This window comes from Schistocerca serialis, chromosome 8 (assembly GCF_023864345.2).
Source record: "Schistocerca serialis cubense isolate TAMUIC-IGC-003099 chromosome 8, iqSchSeri2.2, whole genome shotgun sequence".
Lineage (NCBI taxonomy): Eukaryota > Metazoa > Arthropoda > Insecta > Orthoptera > Acrididae > Schistocerca > Schistocerca serialis.
The window spans coordinates 246824090-246843410 of record NC_064645.1 but is presented as its reverse complement, the minus strand read 5'-3'; the positions used below and the strand labels follow the sequence as shown (position 1 = coordinate 246843410).

Here is a 19321-nt window from a genome sequence, read left to right as displayed (position 1 = left end):
AGTTAGTCCGCCCGGTTGGCCGTGCGGTCTAACACACGGCTTTACGGGCGGGAAGGAGCGCCTGGTCCCCGGCACGAATCCGCCCGGCAGACTTGTGTCGAGGTCCAGTGAACCGGCCAGTATGTGGATGGTTTTTAGGCGGTTCTCCATCTGCCTCGGCAAATGCGGGCTGGTTGCCCTTATTCCGCCCCAGTTACACTATGTCGGCGTTGCTGCGCAAACAAGTTCTCCACGTACGCGTACACCACCATTACTCTACCACGCAAACATAGGGGTTACACTCGTCTGGTGTGAGATGTTCCCTGGGGGGGGGGGGTCCACCCGGGGCCGAACCGCACAATAACCCTGGGTTCGGTGTGGGGCGGCGGAGGGGTGGACTGTGGTAGTCGTCGTGGGGCTGTGGACCACTGCGGCTGCGGCGGTGATGGAGCCTCTCCGTCGTTTCTAGGTCCCCGGTTAGCATACAATACAATGAGTTGGATGTTATGAAAGTAATCAGAACTATGAACGATGCTACCCGAATACTATTCCCAGTAATATACAGTCTTCCTCCTCTTTCCTAACCGAGCGAGCTGGCGCAGTGGCTAGCACACTGGACTCGCATTCGGGAGGACGACGGTTCAATCCCGCGTCCGTCCATCCTGATTTAGGTTTTCCGTGATTTCCCTAAAGCGCTCCAGGCAAATGCCGGGATGGTTCCTTTGAAAGGGCACGGCCGACATCCTTCCCCGTCCTTACCCAATCCGACGAAACCGATCACCTCGCTGTCTGGTCTCCTCCCCCAAAAAACCCAATCCAAAATCCCCTTTCCTAACTTACATGTAATGTTTGAGAACCATTATAGAGCTCTATATTGGTCTTCGCTATCTCGCGCCTAGCAAAACGTTCCTCGCATCACACTCCATCTCTCCTCGCGCCAACCGACCACACAATACACTGAGGCGACAAAAGTCACAAGATACCTCCTAATATCGTGTCGGACCTCCTTTTGCCAAGTGTAGTGTAGCAACTCGACGTGGCATAGACTCAACAAGTCGTTGGAAGTCCACTGCCGAAATACTGAGCTGTTCAAATGGCTCTGAGCAGTATGGGACTTAACATCTGAGGTCATCAGTCCCCTAGACTTAGAACTACTTAAACCTAACTAACCTAAGGGCATCACACACATCCATACCCGAGACAGGATTTGAACCAGCGACCGTAGCAGTCGCGCGGTTCCGGACTGAAGCGCCTAGAACCGCTCGGCCACCGCGGCCGGCATAGAGATCAGTGATGTCTTTCCGTGTTTTGTTTGCATGACGAGTGTGCAGTTCGGATGTCAGTCAATGTGAATAAACTTAGTGAAGCATGAAAATTTCCCATTCATTCATCAATGAACCAGGCAGAAGAAACTTAAGTAACATTCAACATGAATCGTTACAAATTCTACATAAACTCAGCTATTGAGGGAACGATGCACACTGACAATCAACTCGTCGTCGTCTTGGAAGTGCCAACCGCATAATTGTTTCTTCATTTGAGTAAAGAGGAAGAAGTCAGAGTGTGCCATGCCAGAAGGACTCCGGGAGGAGTCAAAATTTGACATCTCAAAAATGTCTGCATGTGTAACTGTGTCCTGTGCAGAATGTGCGTGGCCATTCCGTGGTGCTACGACACCTCTTTGGATAGCTTTCATCTACGCTTCATCCTGACATCCTCCTGTAACATCTTCAGGAGAATGTGGTATGTTCGTGTGACGGTTTGGCCCTTAAGAGCATAATTTTTGCGTCACACGACAGCAGTCCCAAAAAACAGTTAGCATCACTTTGTGGGATGGTGACTGGGTCTTCGCCCTTTTCGACATTGGGGATCTTTGTGTGTCCTCTTTTTGCTTTCCTCCTTTTTTCCCCCCACTCCTTTCTGCGCCCTACTTGTTTTATCACAGCGAAAGCAGCGTTTCCAGACTGAGTTTTCGAAATACCCTATGCCAAATATAAAAATTCTCCAAAATCATACCATTTCGACAACGTCTCCCAAAATATCTTAAACCCAGCTACTTCTGTAAACTATTATTTATTATCAACTTTGACAGCTTGAAGAGTTGGTATTAAATGTTCAGGATCATAAAATTATCATACAGATCAAAAAATTATGGTTCATAACTAAAATTTTTAATTTTTAAATGATAGCCTGCTTTTTTAAAATTCTTCTGTTGATTTAGCGTCAGCGCGACACCTACAACACACTTCGCAGCTCGACACCCTCCATCCACTACGGTGTTGTGAACACATAAAAACCACTCCTGTGTTTTCTACTTTCACCTCTTGAACGGTCTTAATCGCCGATCTTCCATTACCTTAGATTTAATTATAACAGATCATACCAATACCGAAACGTTTTCCAGAGATACTCAATATTTGAAACAGTATATATTCATATCACGTGTGTTATAAAATAAAAACCATCAAACGCCAGTTTCCACTACGATGATGAAATCGAATGTGGCGTCTCCTTAGAACGCGATACGACAACGAAGGTCGATAGATATCCTAAACGTTCGAAGCTGGTCATTTACACGTCATAGTAATGCCACGGTGAGGTATCATCGTGGTGAGCGTGACGTCTCCCATAAAAGGTCGTTACCGAAATTTTCTTCACCAAAAATTTCTTCAATGTTTCCATTTTCCCAAAGACTACGCAAAAAACATTTCTCCAAAACCGCTAAAAATAAATCGCTGCGGATAGGAACCACTCTACAGGGAGCGAAAGGCTATTTACAATTTGTACAGAAATCAGATGGCAGTTATAAGAGTTGAGGGACATGAAAGGGAAGCAGTGGTTGGGAAGGGAGTAAGACAGGGTTGTAGCCTCTCCCCGATGTTGTTCAATCTGTATATTGAGCAAGCAGTAAAGGAAACAAAAGAAAAATTCGGAGTAGGTATTAAAATTCATGGAGAAGAAATAAAAACTTTGAGGTTCGCCGATGACATTGTAATTCTGTCAGAGACAGCAAAGGACCTGGAAGAGCGGTTGAATGGAATGGACAGTGTCTTTAAAGGAGGATATAAGATGAACATCAACAAAAGCAAAACGAGGATCATGGAATGTAGTCAAATTAAGTCGGGTGATGCTGAGGGGATTAGATTAGAAAATGAGACACTTAAAGTAGTAAAGGAGTTTTGCTATTTAGGGAGCAAAATAACTGATGATGGTCGAAGTAGAGAGGATATAAAATGTAGGCTGGCAATGGCAAGGAAAGCGTTTCTGAAGAAGAGAAATTTGTTAACATCCAGTATTGATTTAAGTGTCAGGAAGTCATTTCTAAAAGTATTTGTATGGAGTGTAGCCATGTATGGAAGTGAAACATGGACGATAGACAGTTTGGAGAAGAAGAGAATAGAAGCTTTCGAAATGTGGTGCTACAGAAGAATGCTGAAGATTAGATGGGTAGGTCACATAACTAATGAGGAAGTATTGAATACGATTGGGGAGAAGAGAAGTTTGTGGCACAACTTGACCAGAAGAAGGGATCGGTTGGTGGGACATGTTCTGAGGCATCAAGGGATCACCAATTTAGTATTGGAGGGCAGCGTGGAGGGTAAAAATCGTAGAGGGAGACCAAGAGATGAATACACTAAGCAGATTCAGAAGGATGTAGGTTGCAGTAGGTACTGGGAGATGAAAAAGCTTGCACAGGATAGAGTAGCATGGAGAGCTGCATCAAACCAGTGTCAGGACTGAAGACCACAACAACAACAACAACAACACAGGAACCACTCTATGATGTCGCATTGTTATCTTACAATTCCACCAGATCAGCAAGGTTTGTTGCAGCTCTGTCCTTCAGATGCAAAAAATTACGGCACGGTACTCCACTTTACCAACGAGATGCGCCATTTTGATTTGGTTCCTCTACTGGCGTGCTACAAGACAATGGCGCGGGATTTCACTAGGCACCGACACTGGAACCATGTATTTCCGAATAATATGTCACTTTAGTTTTTCGACATGATAATTAAAACTTTATTAGTACTTCTCGTAGTGGTAAATGATGCACATCGCTGTGTTAAAAACACTCGTTTCATCGAACTGAACAAAAGTATTTTGTGCATTTCGATGTATTCGATACGTCGCTGTTCTTTTCGTTCTTTGCATCGACTGGGCGTACATACACACTTTTATTTGTTTTGTTATCTTAATAATCTTCGCCTTCTGGAAGGGCAAGGCACTCGGCATTTGGACATTCGTTCGTTTCGTGAATCTGAATGTAATATCTCTTTAACCGAGTAGGTTTAACCAAAGCGAATGTGTCGTCTGTTGTTACCGATAATGCAGCCAACATGTTCATAGCAGATAAATTAGTATTACGTAATCGCCGTAGCGGCGTCCAGTAGGGACTCAAACGCGGTCACTGAGCCACACACAATCAGCTTTCTGTCAAAAGAAACACATTTCATGTCTCGCTCACATCTTGAATTTGATGGCTCAGGGCATAACCGCAAGCAGTGGAAGGCAAAACATTATTTCTAAAATTAACCAATAGTAACATGGCTTAAACAGAGTTGCACTGCTAGTGACGAATTGCCCAAAAGTTCCACTACTACAACAAAATTAGTGTAATGGGTGTCCACTCATTGGAACATTACTTACTATATGGTACAAATATTTTTAAATCTGCGGATTGTATTAAATGACATTCTCTTCCGTTAGACAAATACTCCTTCATGCTCCGTGGATCAGAAAATGCTTTGTAACATATTGCGATCTTAGTGGCTGCTACAAAAGAAATTTCTGGTGACAAACATCGCACATATAGGAAAATCATGCCCTTAGTCGCAAGCTTTCAAAAATTACGTCGCCTGTCATTGAAAACCCATGGCGAAAGAGCTGCAGGAAGTTGCTCTCAATTAAATAACCAGAAGCATGAGTCCCATAGATCCTGTGAGTGCTATTCCATTGCAAACGTTTTAGATCCCGCTTCAAAAGAAAAGACCTAAACGATGCAATATCTTGTGCGGATGCTGTAGCAAAAATTAAAAATTGCATGGGGACTGACTGGAGTTGGTCTGAAGATACTGAATCCGACTCTTGACAACTGTGATAAAAATTGAGATGTATTTTCACTATAGAGTAATCATCAGCAAACTAATCGAAAGAATAATTAATCTGAAGATGAACTTTAAATTTATCCGAGAACTGCTGTTGGAAGACCAAACGAAAATCAGTTGGAAATTTGATAAATTAAAAAAATACAATTTCTAAAATTTTATAAAATCGCCATTAAATATTTGACAATAGTCGACACCTGTGTTCCATCTGAGAGGCTAATTTCACACACTGCGGAGGTTTTGAATCGACAACGAAATCGATTGACGGGCAAATATTTCAGTGTAATTTTGGTTTTGAAAAGCGTAGAAAAGAAATACTGGGATTTTTGCGGTAACTGTCTTGGTGCATTCTAGTAAAAGATTTTGGACACCATGAAAACATCTATTTTCTCTTAGTTGTATCGCTATTCAGTTTTAATAAAAAGAGAGAGAAGTCTATCTACTGGAAAAAAATCGATGTGTTCGCTTTACACGAAAGAAACTATGACGTTACATTAGTATTTTGTCATGAATACAGTGTCATTTCATGTTGAACGTTTTCGTGGTAGAAAGTGACTGCTATTTCTTTATCTTACTAAACACTACACATGTTTGACCGCTTTCTGATCTTGGAAGAAAATAACCAAAATAAGTTAAGGCGTGTACTCGAGTTAAACGGACGTTGGCACCAGCGCTCTGGCAACAGCGGCTGTGCCCACGCCAGACAGACAACCTGTCCCAACTACGGAAGAGTTATGCAGCGAGTGCCCTTCTCTTTGCGTCATCGCCCGCCATGTCGGCTCACGTCATAGCCGGCAGTGTCATAGTGATGACGTACCGCTCTCCATTACCCATTGCTTTCTGCGAAACAGTCTAACCGCATGAAGTCAGCCCAGTTATGCGGCTGGGATCTGGAAGCAAACGTGTCCGTGGCGGATAACATCTCTAGTTTCTAGCCTTCGGGTACATTTTCCTTCCCAGTTAAACTTCCCTCCTTGTTGGCAATTGCACCAAACGGACAGCGATGGTGATGATTTTTTGCGTCTGACGTCCGATGGGGGGGAGGGGGGTGGGGCGTGGGAACGGTCCGCCCTTTACTGTAACTTGGTTGGTTGTAGCAGAAGATCCTGTTGTGATCTTTCCGGTCCACGTTCACTGCCCTCTTACCGGTTCGTTTTGTCCGATACAGTCGAATCCTAGAATACCACTCTGATCTTCGTCATCTTGTCTTCGGGTCCCGTATGAAAGTGAGACGCCGGCGGTTGTAGTATATTGCGGTTCCTCACATAATAATGTTTCTTCAACCTTTTTGCCTCCAAACTATATCCCTGTCGCGGTATAATTTCCTTCAGTCTTCAAGCTACTGTCACTTCAGATGTCACAGCATTTCCACGACGCTCTCCTGTGAGTAAAAGTAACCTGTGACCATGTTGTTCCTTTGACTATGTTCAACTCCCTTGTTAGTCCTACGTGTCGTACACTTGAGCGATACTTAAATATGACGCCTACAAGTGTTTTGAAAGCAGTCTTTTTTGTAGACTTCAGTTTCCTAGTATCCTGCCAGTGAATCGAAGATTGCTGCATACGTTACTTACGATTGAGTGATCATTCCACGTCACATGCCTACAAAATGTTACACCCAGGTATTTGTATGGACTGACTGTTTCCAATTGTGACTCATTGATAGTGTCGCTACAGGAAGGTATTATTCTGCGTTTTGTGAAGTGCACAGTTTTACATACCTGTATTGCACTTTGCTGGACATGATACACGGGATGTATGCAGGCCATTGTGTCATTACTATGCTGAGAGCTCGTCACTTGGTTCTCTAGTTGTTACGGAAGAGATTATGAATGCCACGAACTACATATATATTACTGCTGGTTCTCTTCTTCCCCTCTACGGTGACTACCAAACGAGACATGTGCTCATTAACTCTGAAAGACGAAACTCTAGGAGCTTGATACTGCATTGCAGTTGATGTTCTGGTCGCCAAATTCGCCGAATGCCTGCCTTATCGAACACAGCTAGTATTCCATCATGCACCAGCTCATATCTTCGAAAGCACATCCGCATAATCAGTTTGTGCTGTTGGCTTTTGCGTGAGCGTGTGGACCCGTCTATCTCTGTCCGTATGGCAAGGACTGGCATTATCCGTGTTACTAAGGACAGTCACTGTTTCGTTTAGCAGTAAAGCGTCGATATGCTATTAGGTGGAGGATCATGAGGTTCTGTCGCATAAGTGTACAGGTCTGCTGCTTAAACATCGTAACATCCTCGTATATGACATGATCAAAAGCATCCGGATACTCTTATGTAATGCGGAATTGACCACCGTATGTCAGCCTTGGCGGAACATGCTCTTCAATCAGGTGATCACGTAGTGAAATTTTCAGAAACTGAAGTTTTATGTACTATGACGAACTATTATCCACGGCTATATAGAGAAGCCATAGGAATATATAAAGAGGGGGATAATTTTAACAGAAAATAAGATACTATGAAACTCAGTGATATATGGACTGTGGCGCTACAGAGTCGATGAGAAATTTTTACCTTTGACGTACTATAATCGATAGGAAAATTTTTTTTATCTTTGACAAAGTTTCTCTCTGCTATCATGTGAAATCCAGACCACGCCACTTTCCACAGTATTTAGGCCGCTCTTCGACGTCCGACTCGTCAGTCGGCAAGACTCAGCACAAGAAGAAGCACCTCCGAAGATGTCCAACGTAGCCTTGGACGAAACATCAGGGATTGAACGGTTCCCTGGACCACGGCCATACAACCAGGAAAAATTCTCAGCAGCAGTCACTAAAAAACTAAACTATTTCCGAACAGACCATGAAAGCCCAACGGCACAGACCGGCCGCCGTGTCATCCTCAGCCCACAGGCGTCACTGGATGCGGATATGGAGGGGCACGTGGTCAGCATACCGCTCTCCTGGCCGTATGTTAGTTTACGAGATCAGAGTCGCTACTTCTCAATCAAAAGTAGCTCCTCAGTTTGCCTCACAAGGACTGAGTGCACCCCGCTCGCCAGTACCGCTCGGCAGACTGGATGGTCGCCCATCCAAGTGCTATCCCAGCCCGACAGCGCTTAACTTCGATGATCTGACGGGAACCGGTGTTATCACTGCGGTAAGGCCGTTGGCCACGAAGTACTCAATAACCTCCCCTTATTAACACTCCACAGTTAGAATGGATGTAGCTTGTTATATTGCATAAAAATACTTTATTTCGTATTACTTTACAAAGTGCACAAGGTGATATTCGGTAATACTTCACAGGGTGCTCGCGAACTGCGGCCCTTGGCTGCTCGAGACATATGTCAGCTCGCTGCAGTGTCTCGAGGCTATTTGAGGCGTCCGCTCTCAGCAGGTGTTTGGCAGTTCAAATGGTTCAAATGGCTCTGAGGACTATGGGACTTAACAGCTGAGGTCATCAGTCCCCTAGAACTTAGAACTACTTAACCTAACTAACCTAAGGACATCACGCACATCCATGCCCGAGGCAGGATTCGAACCTGCGACCGTAGCGGTCGCGCGGTTCCAGACTGAAGCGCCTAGAGGCGCTCGGCCACCCCGGCCGGCACTTGGGAGTTCCTGCGTGCATAAAGGGCCAGGGAAGTCCACTTCCACACACACAGAATTACAGCATTTCCCGACATGGAGCAGACTGTGCTGGACAGACTGACTTATCCAGTTTGTAAAATACCACTAGATGGCACTTGGAGTGGCAAGTGAGTTACGGAACCCAACAAACATCGACTAATCACTGGATGTCACCAGAGTAAAAGATCCATCAGCGACCTTTATAGTTGCACAAGTCGACTGTCGGTAATCTAATAGTGAATAGGAAACGCGGAGGTTGGACCGCAGGTAAACCAAAGTCAGGCAGACATCATGTACTGCTGGGCAGGGACCGCCGAGCGCTGCGGAGGGTGTTTGTAGAAAATCACATGAAATCATTGTAAAGGAATCACTCGCGAGCTCCAAAGTGCAATCTAGCTAGTGGGTAGGGAGGTAAAAAGAATTGCATAGAATGGTTGAGCATCTCCTTATAATTTACACGTTTCTGAAGTCAGTGCTGGCGGTAGAAGGGTTTGGGTTTGGCAAATACCTGGAAAACGATATCTGTCATCACGTGTAGTGCCAACAATGAAATACAGAGAAAGTGGTCTTACGGTTTGAGTGTGTGTTTCGCGGTTAGGGTGTCGTCTCCTCATTACGCCAAACGCTAAATGCGGAATGATATTGACAAATTTTACAGCATTTCCATTATAATTATCCAGGCTGTTATGCCGTGGTCGGTTGATGAATTTTGTCTCAATTCCCAACGTTTAGTCTCCGACTGCGGGAGACATCTTCAAGGGGGTCCGTAGTACAGCACTGTGTACTGCGTACAACAGAGCAATACTTTTGAGAAGGTGATTGTTTGTGTCACCATGACGGTCCATCCTGTCTTAAAGCAGCATCTGTGAAGTCGTGGTCGGTGGACAATAACATCCCTAAAATGAATTGGCCTGCCCAGGGTCGCGACCTGAGCCCAATGGCACACCTTGGGATGAGTTAGAATGTCGATTTGTCCTCTTATCGTTCCTGGTTTCGACTCTTGAGGAAGAATTGTAAGTAGGTTGTTTAGGTTTTTATGTTGGTAACACCACGTAGCGCTCTATATGAAAATCACTGACTGTGCTGTGTGAAGGCTGTGGTTGGTTTGCATTGTTGGAGTATATGCTGCCGGCCGAAGTGGCCGCGCGGTTAAAGGCGCTGCAGTCTGGAACCGCGAGACCGCTACGGTCGCAGGTTCGAATCCTGCCTCGGGCATGGATGTTTGTGATGTCCTTAGGTTAGTTAGGTTTAACTAGTTCTAAGTTCTAGGGGACTAATGACCTCAGCAGTTGAGTCCCATAGTGCTCAGAGCCATTTTGAGTATATGCTACTGTAGTGTTGGGCAGTTGGTCGTTAACAGCGCGTAGCGTTGCACAGTTGTAGGTGAGCCACCAGCAGTGGTGGATGTGGAGAGGGAGATGGCGGAGTTTTGAGAGCGGATGATCTGGACGTGTGTCCATCAGAGACAGTAAATTTGTAAGACTACATGTCATGAACTGATATATATATATATATATATATATATATATATATATATATATATATATATATATATATATATATATATGACTTTTGAACGCCATTACGGTAAATACATTGTTTGTACTCAATCAAAATCTTTCATTTGCTAACTATACGTATCAGTAGTTAGTGCCTTCAGTAGTTAGAATCTTTCATTTAGCTGGCAGTATTGGCGGTCGCTGTATTGCAGTAGTTCGAGTAACGAAGATTTTTGTGAGGTAAGTGTTCCATGAAAGGTATAGGTTATTGTTAATCAGGGCCATTCTTTTGTAGGGATTTTTGAAAGTCAGATTGCGTTGCGCTAAAAATATTGTGTGTCAGTTTAAGCACAGACATTTATAATTTTTCTAAGGGGACGTTTCAGAATGGGCTGCCATTCCTCCACAGGCATTCAGACTCTTCGTAGTAAATGTCCCGGAAGAGTTCAAGTCGTGATTAGGGGCGCACCACATAGTAATGTCCACAAATAGTTGTCTCAATACTTTTGATCAGATAGTATTTATTGTAGAGTAATGACGTACTCTGATACAAGAACCATGTATGATGCAGTGGGGTGTAACTGGCTATTAAACCAGCAACTGGGTATATTGTTTTGGGCTCGAAGATTTAACGTTCTGTAGACGATCATCGCCGCGATGCGAGAACCGCTACGCCCGGAAACGACGCTGCGTGTAGGTGGAGCGGACGCGTTCCGTCACGCGCCTTCTGAGCACGGCCCGTGACCCTTGAGTCACGCCTGTCTGAGGCCGTGACGCGAGCCCGCCTGCCGCGGGACCCGCCACAAACGACGCATCGAGCGGCAGCTGATTACTCACAACTATTTCTGCTGTTGCCGTATTGTACGAGCAGGCGGCAAGTCGTAGCCAGGACGCTTCCAGTGATCTTGTTTTGCTCATCAAACCTAAGGTTAGTTTTCAGCAATTCTCCATTCCTGTCGTTTTCATGAACTGTCAATACCGGGTCATGGGCTGCAACGCTCCGAGTCACTGGACGAGCCGGACTCGGAACGAATCTATCCGCAAGACAGAAGCGTTTGACCCACCGTTTTAGGTAGTTAAAGGGGTACATAGACCCTCCTGTACATGCTATGTTAAATTTCAGGAATATTTTCTCTTGTAACACATCTATACGTATATATACTCTCAGGAGCCAAAGAAACTGGTACACCTGCTTTATATCGTGTCGCAGAAGTGCCGCAACACGACGTGGCGTGGACTCGACTAATGTCTTGACGTAGTGCTGGAGGGAACTGTCACCATGAACCCTGCAGGGTTGTCATTAAATCCGTAAAGTATGAGGAAGTGGAGATCTATTCTGAACAGCACGTTGCAAGGCATCTCAGATATGCTCACTAACGTTCATGTCTGGGGAGTTTGGTGGCCAGTGGAAGTGTTTAAACTCAGTGTCCTGGTGGGATTCCCCAAGTCCGTCAGAATACTCAATGGACATGAATCGATGCAGGTAATCAGACAGGATGCTTACGTGTGTGTCACCTATCAGAGTCGTATCTAGACTTATCAGGGGTCCCATATCACTCCAGCTGCACTCGCCCCACACCATCACAGAGCTTCCACCAGCTTGAACAGTCCCCTGCTGACATTGGGGGTCCATGAATCCATGAGGTTGTCTTCATACCCGTACACGTCCATCCGCTCGATACAATTTGAAACGAAACTAGTCCGACCATGCCTGGTCGGACGAGTGTCGTGAAATCTTATGGGACGTAACTGCTAAGGTCATCAGTCCCTAACCTTACACACTACTGAAGCTAAATTATCCTAAGGACAAACACACACACCCATGCCCGAGGGAGGACTCGAACCTCCGCCGGGACCAGCCGCACAGTCCCCGACTGCAGCATCCTAGACCGCTCGGCTAATCCCGCGCGGCCAGGCAACATGTTTCCAGTCAAATGTTGGTATTGACGGGCCCAGGCGAGGCGTAAAGCTTTGCGTCGTGCAGTCATCAAGGGTACACGAGTGAGCCTTCGGCTCCAAAAGCGCATATCGATGATGTTTTGTTGAATGGTTGTACAGGAAAATCCCCACTTCATCGCTACCTCGAAGATGCTGTGTCCCATTGCTCGTGCGCCGACTATAACACCACGTACAAACTCACTTAAATCCTGCTATCGGAGCAGCAGTAACCGATCTAACAACTGTGCCAAACGCGCAATGTCTTATATAGGCGTTGCCGACCGCAGCGCCGTATTCTGTTTGCGTATCTCTGTATTTGAATACGCATGCCTATATCAGTTTCTTTGGCGCGTCATTCTATAACTTAAAGTCCCCTGCCGCGTTTTTCAGTCTGCACGCGAAAGCTAATCTCTAAAATTACTGTGTGCATTTTGATACGGTTTTCACTAACAGGTAGACTGATTGACGAGGAAGGTTTGTGTACACGGGGTGTCCCTCTAAGAATCGTCAGGCGCATTTTCTCTGGTGTTTCTGCAGATATTTGCAATTTTGTTTCTGAAAAGTTTACCTGGAGTCAGCCCATACAAATTCTGTTCATCACGTTTTTCATCCGGCGCCAATTGTCCACTGAAAGCGTCGGTTTGTTTCTCAGTACAAAGAAAATTATTTTTAAAGCGGAATTTTGCTTGCCCACTCGATAGAGCGGTCTCAAATTAGTCTCCTGCAATATTTCTGTTATCGGTATTTATTAACAGGGACTACAAAACGCGAAGAATAAGCGTTACTCTAGCAGCGGTCGCACCGCCCTGGCCCGCGTGACTGCTACTGGTATGTAGCAGCACTGCTCAGTCGCTGGTGGAGTACTCGTTATTCTCTGTGTTTTGCTGTCGCTGTTAATCCATATCGATGAAACAAATATCACACTAGAGTAATGTGAGATCGACTTAATCGTAAGTTTTTGAAACGCTGATTTCAAAATTTGTCTTATTACAAATTACAGTGCTGAGCATAGAGTGATCCGCAAATTTTTATATTGCTTATTTAAAGTTGAATAAACTAAATGCAAAATCGTGAACAATTGCCTGTTTCTTCTACGCTCTTCTGTCATGAGAAAGTAATGTAGATCAGTGGCATTAGCACTGTGTTTCATACTATTGTTCATTGCTGATCATTAAAATTGTAGCACCAGGAAGACGGCCTAAAATTAACACTTAATTAGAATGAAATGTATTTACTGAACGTAAGTCATTAGCTTTTCAGCCAGAGGGAGAAAGCAAGTAGGAGTAACGGCGTCTACAACCTTTATGAAAGGAATGACACCCGTGTTATGCATCGTGTAAGAAAGAAAAACTCTATCACCACTCGTCGGAACCTGACAATAGCATGATCATGGACTATTGAGAGTGCCGTTTCCCATTCTGTTCTTTTGCTGATGGCATTGGTCGGGATGCCACGACAGTCGTGCGAATAAGGAATCGGTGGATACAGGAGCGCCATAATCAACGCCAGTCTCAACGGCCGCAAGCGACTAGCGCTTGAGAGGACAGACACGATATTTCGATCTTCAGGACCGTTGAGCCAATCACTTACTTTGATCAGGGGACAGGCTGGCTTTCCGCTAGACATAAATCCATAAGGACAGCGCGATGACGTTTGAAGTACCGTGGACTGTTAGCACGGTGCCCATTGTCTCAGCTTCCCTTGATCCGGCAGCAGCGACAGAGCACATGACGTAATGGTCTTGGATGCTATTGGGTACACAACAAGATCACCGATGATTTCGCGTAGCTAGTAATTTGGACAATACCCATTACATTTTTGACGTATTAAGGCCGGTGGCTGCGCCCTATTTTCAAGGTTTTTCCGATATATTTCAGCAAGATAACGCAGGACTGTATGTTGCCCTTTGTACTCTGACTTACCTCTATACAGAGAGTGTTCAGCTATTGTCTTGGTCCGTAAGTTCTCCAGATTTCTCACCAGTTGAAAACATCAGATTACGTGTTGCCGAGAGACTGGCATGCCACCACTCGCTAGCAACTACTATTGATGAACTCTGGCATAAACAGCATGGAACGACATATCCATATTGTCGTCCAAGCTCAGTTCGTCTTCTTGCCCAGCCGGCGGCTCAGTGTGCTAAATATCGCCCGCTGCATACCCTCATATTACCTTGAAATTTAACTACGTATGCTTCAGTATATATTGTATACGCACAGTTAGTAAAAATTCGTTATTTGTTGTCCTTCCTGGTGTTGCGATTGTAATGGGCTGTGGTGAATTTCCTTTTAATTCTCACGAATACGCGAAGCGTCGCGACAGGTAGCAATAGAGCGTACGTAAAACAGGCCATTTGAGTTCGCAACGAATGTAAGTATAATAGATTGCCAACATAACGACTGTATGCGCCCTTATAAATCAGTGTGGCCCGACAATAAAAGCCCTCAAAAAACTGGCAAGAAGATGTCGGTCACTACCCGACAGGTATAGTGACGAGCGGTGTACGATGTATCTCAAAAAGTCAGTGCAAGAATAACCGTTTGAGTAAGCTGGAAGATACCATGGAGCAAAATGAAGAAAGGGGGAGGGGGGATACTGCGGTGTATCTCCGTCGTCCCAGACGCCATGGAAAGGATAATTTTTAGCGGTGATATCTTTTTATATCTGAAGCCAGGCACGTAGCGCCGCCGCGCATACAAAATAGGTAACTAGAGCGAAAACTTTTAACTGCAGCCACTATCACGTATTTGCTATAGTATTTGTTCAAGGATGTGTGAGCGCAAACGGCGGCGGAATCCCGCGTTTCGTTGAAGGAATAGTAGATTATAAGGTACGTACATTAAGGGAAAACTTGCTCCGTGATATCTAAAAATGGACGAAGTAACTATGCGACTAGCCGGTCCCATGTAGTTATCATATGATGGTCCAGAAAAACCTGAAGGTGGAACCGCAATACGCTAACGTAAACGAGTTAAGAAATCGTATAATACAGTGGACACTCTTATAAAAAGCAATCGTATTAGGATGTGTGGATAAAAACCCTAAGTCAGTATCGCAAACATTCCTTTATTGTTAACTAGTTTCAGCTCACTGAGGAGCCATCTTCGGATCAATAAAACAATATTACTTAATTCGGTGTGTATCAGCCACCAGGCACCACACATGGTTATAATCTGTTGAAATGAATCGCTGTTATTATCATGTATACACAAAAATAGAAGGTCGTCATGGTTATATAATTTACAACTTCAGCCATGTGTCACATATGGATACATGTCTGGTACATAGTGGTGGTGGTGGTCAGTGTTTAGCGTCCCGTCGACAACGAGGTCATTAGAGACGGAGCGCAAGCTCGGGTTAGGGAAGGATTGGGAAGGAAACCGGCCGTGCCCTTTCAAAGGAACCATCCCGGCATTTACCTGAAACGATTTAGGGAAATCACGGAAAGCCTAAATCAGGATGGCTGGAGACGGGATTGAACCGTTGTCCTCCCGAATGCGAGTCCAGTGTGCTAACCACTGCGCCACCTCGCTCGGTGTCTGGTACATGGCTAACACTGTACATTATACAGGGTGTTACAAAAAGGTACGGCCAAACTTTCAGGAAACATTCCTCAGACACAAATAAAGAAAAGATGTTATGTGGACATGTGTCCGGAAACGCTTAATTTCCATGTTAGAGCTCATTTTAGTTTCGTCAGTATGTACTGTACTTCCTCGATTCACCGCCAGTTGGCCCAATTGAAGGAAGGTAATGTGTGGGCTGACGAGAATCCGCACGCAATTGTGCAATCACGTCATCAACACAGATTTTCTGTGAACATTTGGGCAGGCATTGTTGGTGATGTCTTGATTGGGCCCCATGTTCTTACACCTACGCTCAATGGAGCACGTTATCATGATTTCATATGCGATACTCTACCTGTGTTGCTAGAAATGTGCCTTTACAAGTGCGATACAACATGGGGTTCATGCACGATGGAGCTCCTGCACATTTCAGTCGAAGTGTTCGTGCGCTTCTCAACAACAGATTCGGTGACCGATGGATTGGTAGAGGCGGACCAATTCCATGGCCTCCACACTCTGCTGACCTCAACCCTCTTGACTTTCATTTATGGGTGCATTTGAATGCTCTTGTCTACGCAACCTCGGTACCAAATGTAGAGACTCTTCGTGCTCGTATTGTGGACGGCTGTGATACAATACGTTATTCTCCAGGGCTGCATCAGCGCTTCAGGGATTCCATGCGACGGGGGGTGGTTGCATGTATCCTCGCTAACGGAGGACATTTTGAACATTTCCTGTAACAAAGTGTTTGAAGTCACGCTGGTACGTTCTGCTGCTGTGTGTTTCCATTCCATGATTAATGTGATTTGAAGAGAAGTAATAAAATGAGCTCTAACATGGAAAGTAAGCGTTTCCGGACACATGTCCACATAACATATTTTCTTTCTTTGTGTGTGAGGAATGTTTCCTGAAATTTGGCCGTACCTTTTTGTAACACCCTGCATAACAATGATGACAGCCTACTTGAGTTTGTACATGACAATAAGAGCAATTCAGCTCAACAGATTATGTTGATGTATAATGCATGGTGGCTGATACACACATAATTAAATAATAATTTTTGTTGATCTGAAGATGGTTCTTCAATGAGTTGAAACTAGTCATCAATAAAGGATTTTTTGCGATCTTGAGCCAGGACTTTTATTCACACATTTTAACGCAACAGATCGTCTGTCTCCTTACTTTGCTCTGTCAAATAACAGTCTTATTAGGAATAAAAAAACTGAAGGAAAACTTAATAAGCTGGTTTGACATTAATGAAGAAAGATAAAGGTGACAAAGATTCTGAAGTCGACAGCAAAGTGACTAATACACCCGATTTACAGTTAAAATCGTGTGAGTTGTATGGTCGCGTCATATTTCTTCAAACAATCGACGTTTCGACCCGTCTTCTGGGAGTTTACCCGCCCTCGTGCTCGAGAAGTGGGATTATTGGGTAAAACTCTTGGGCTACCAGAATGAGATTTTCACTCTGCAGCGGAGTGTGCGCTGATATGAAACTTCCTGGCAGATTAAAACTGTGTGCCGGACCGAGACTCGAACTCGGGACCTTTGCCTTTCGCGGGCAAGCGCTCTACCAACTGAGCTACCCAAGCACGACTCACGCCCGGTCCTCACAGCTGTACTTCTGCCAGTACCTCGTCTCCTACTTTCCAAACTTTACAGAATCTCTCCTGCGAACCTTGCAGAACTAGCACTCCTGAAAGAGAGGATATTGCGGAGAGATGGCTTAGCCACAGCCTGGGGGATGTTTCCAGAATGAGATTTTCACTCTGCAGCGGAGTGTGCGCTGATATGAGGTACTGGCGGAAGTAAAGCTGTGAGGACGGGGCATGAGTCGTGCTTGGGTAGCTCAGTTGGTAGAGCACTTGCCCGCGAAAGGCACAGGTCCCGAGTTCGAGTCTCGGTCCGGCACACAGTTTTAATCTGCCAGGAAGTTTCTTGGGCTACCATTGGCGGGCCGTCGTTACTGGCGAGAAAGAGAAGTATTCCCGCGCTAATACTGAAGAAGGGGGTTATTGGCTAAAGTGCTTGTGGCTAGCATTGGTAGGCCAACGTTGGTTGGAAAAGGATTTTTCCCGCACATATGCTGGAGAAGAGTTATTGGTTAAAATTCCTCCTGCTACTATTGGCGGGCCGACATCATTGGCTAGAAGCAAACGGTCAGAGCATGGAGAGGGGCAATGTTTATCCAAAATATGTGTTACTGTCCTCAGAGGTGGCTTCCAGGGCGTTGTCTGTATTGGTCGCACGCTGCGCCTGCTTATTCACTTCCTTGGTGGCGGGAAGCCACGATGCCCGAGCCTATAGCCGCACTCTTTTATTGGAGTTTCTTAGAAATTTCATTCGCTTCTCGAACTTTTCTTCTATAACTGTCTGTTTCCTGAACTCGGAGTGGCCGAGTGGTTCTAGGCGCTACAGTCTGGAACCGCGCGACCGCTACGGTCGCAGGTTCGAATTCTGCCTCGGGCATGGATGTGTGTGATGTCCTTAGGTTAGTTAGGTTTAAGTAGTTCTAAGTTCTACGGGACTGATGAGCTCAGAAGTTAAGTCCCATAGTGCTCAGAGCCATTTTCCTGAACTAGCACACGTACTTTATTGAAATCGATTGCAAGGCTAAAGTTCTCGTGATGTTCCCCCACCGTCGACTTCATACTTTGTTTTAGCTGCATGTGCCGTTCGTTTTTCCTGAATACGTTCTTTAACAGTCCTTCCTGCTTCTCCTCTATATGCTTCGTCGCAGCAAAACGTCATTTCATAGAAGCACGCAGTGTGGAGGCGGTCAGGTACATCAGTTTTCCCTCGGAAAAAGTCTTGTTTCTAACGTCACTTATTTCTAACGTCACACACGTGTGACACTCTGTAGAAAGGGACCATAAAAAAACTGCAAGTACAAGTTCTTCCAAATTTCCCCACCAGTATATATAACTAACGATAATCAACTAAAAATTGCCCCACAAGCTGCGACATTGTCGCGAATAAAACAGTGACCCGTATATACAATAAGTTTCCTTTAATTTACGCCTATGGTCGCAAACTTTTTGTTGACAGATTACCGGTTTCGGTCTATAATGACCTTCATCAGATCTGTTTTATAACAACATTAGGACTTTGTTTTTATAAAACAGATCTGATGATGTTCATTATAGACCGAAGCCGGTAATCAGTTAACAAAAAGTTTGAGACCATAGACGTAAATTAAAGGAAACTTATTATAAAAATTGCTCGTTTCTTTTAAATATTGCCGTAAAGTCAAACGAACAAAGCAGAACCTGACACCTCAAAACCATAACGAAAAAATGGCGTAGTATGCAGAAGCCATGTCAGCTGACGACGGGCAGTTCTGGGGAGTTTTGAAGAGAGTTATAGCAGTTAGTAACGCAGTCAATCGAAATTGGAAATTAGTGGTAAGGTCTTATGGGACCAAACTGCTGAAGGCATCGGTCCCTAAACTTACACACTACTTACTCTAACTTACGCTAAGGACATCACACACATCCATGCCAGGGAGGACTCGAACCTTCGACGGCGGGGGGGGGGGGAGGAGGGGGGAGCCGCGCGAACCGTGACAAGACGCCCAAGACCACGCGGCTACCCCCCGCGGCCAGTCACCCGAGCAACAGTTTCAGATGATTCGA

The 19321-nt window shown here is 45.0% G+C and overlaps 1 protein-coding gene and 1 non-coding gene across 6 annotated transcripts in view; one reads left to right on the top strand and one right to left on the bottom strand.

Moving 5' to 3' along the window:
• The window catches only part of LOC126416139 (mesocentin-like), a 614335-nt gene that overhangs the window by 255107 nt on the left and 339907 nt on the right, over nucleotides 1-19321 (top strand). The gene's annotated exons all lie outside the window — the stretch shown is intronic.
• Nucleotides 17205-17279, bottom strand: Trnas-cga (transfer RNA serine (anticodon CGA)). Its single transcript has one exon. It is a non-coding gene; the product is annotated as a tRNA-Ser (tRNA).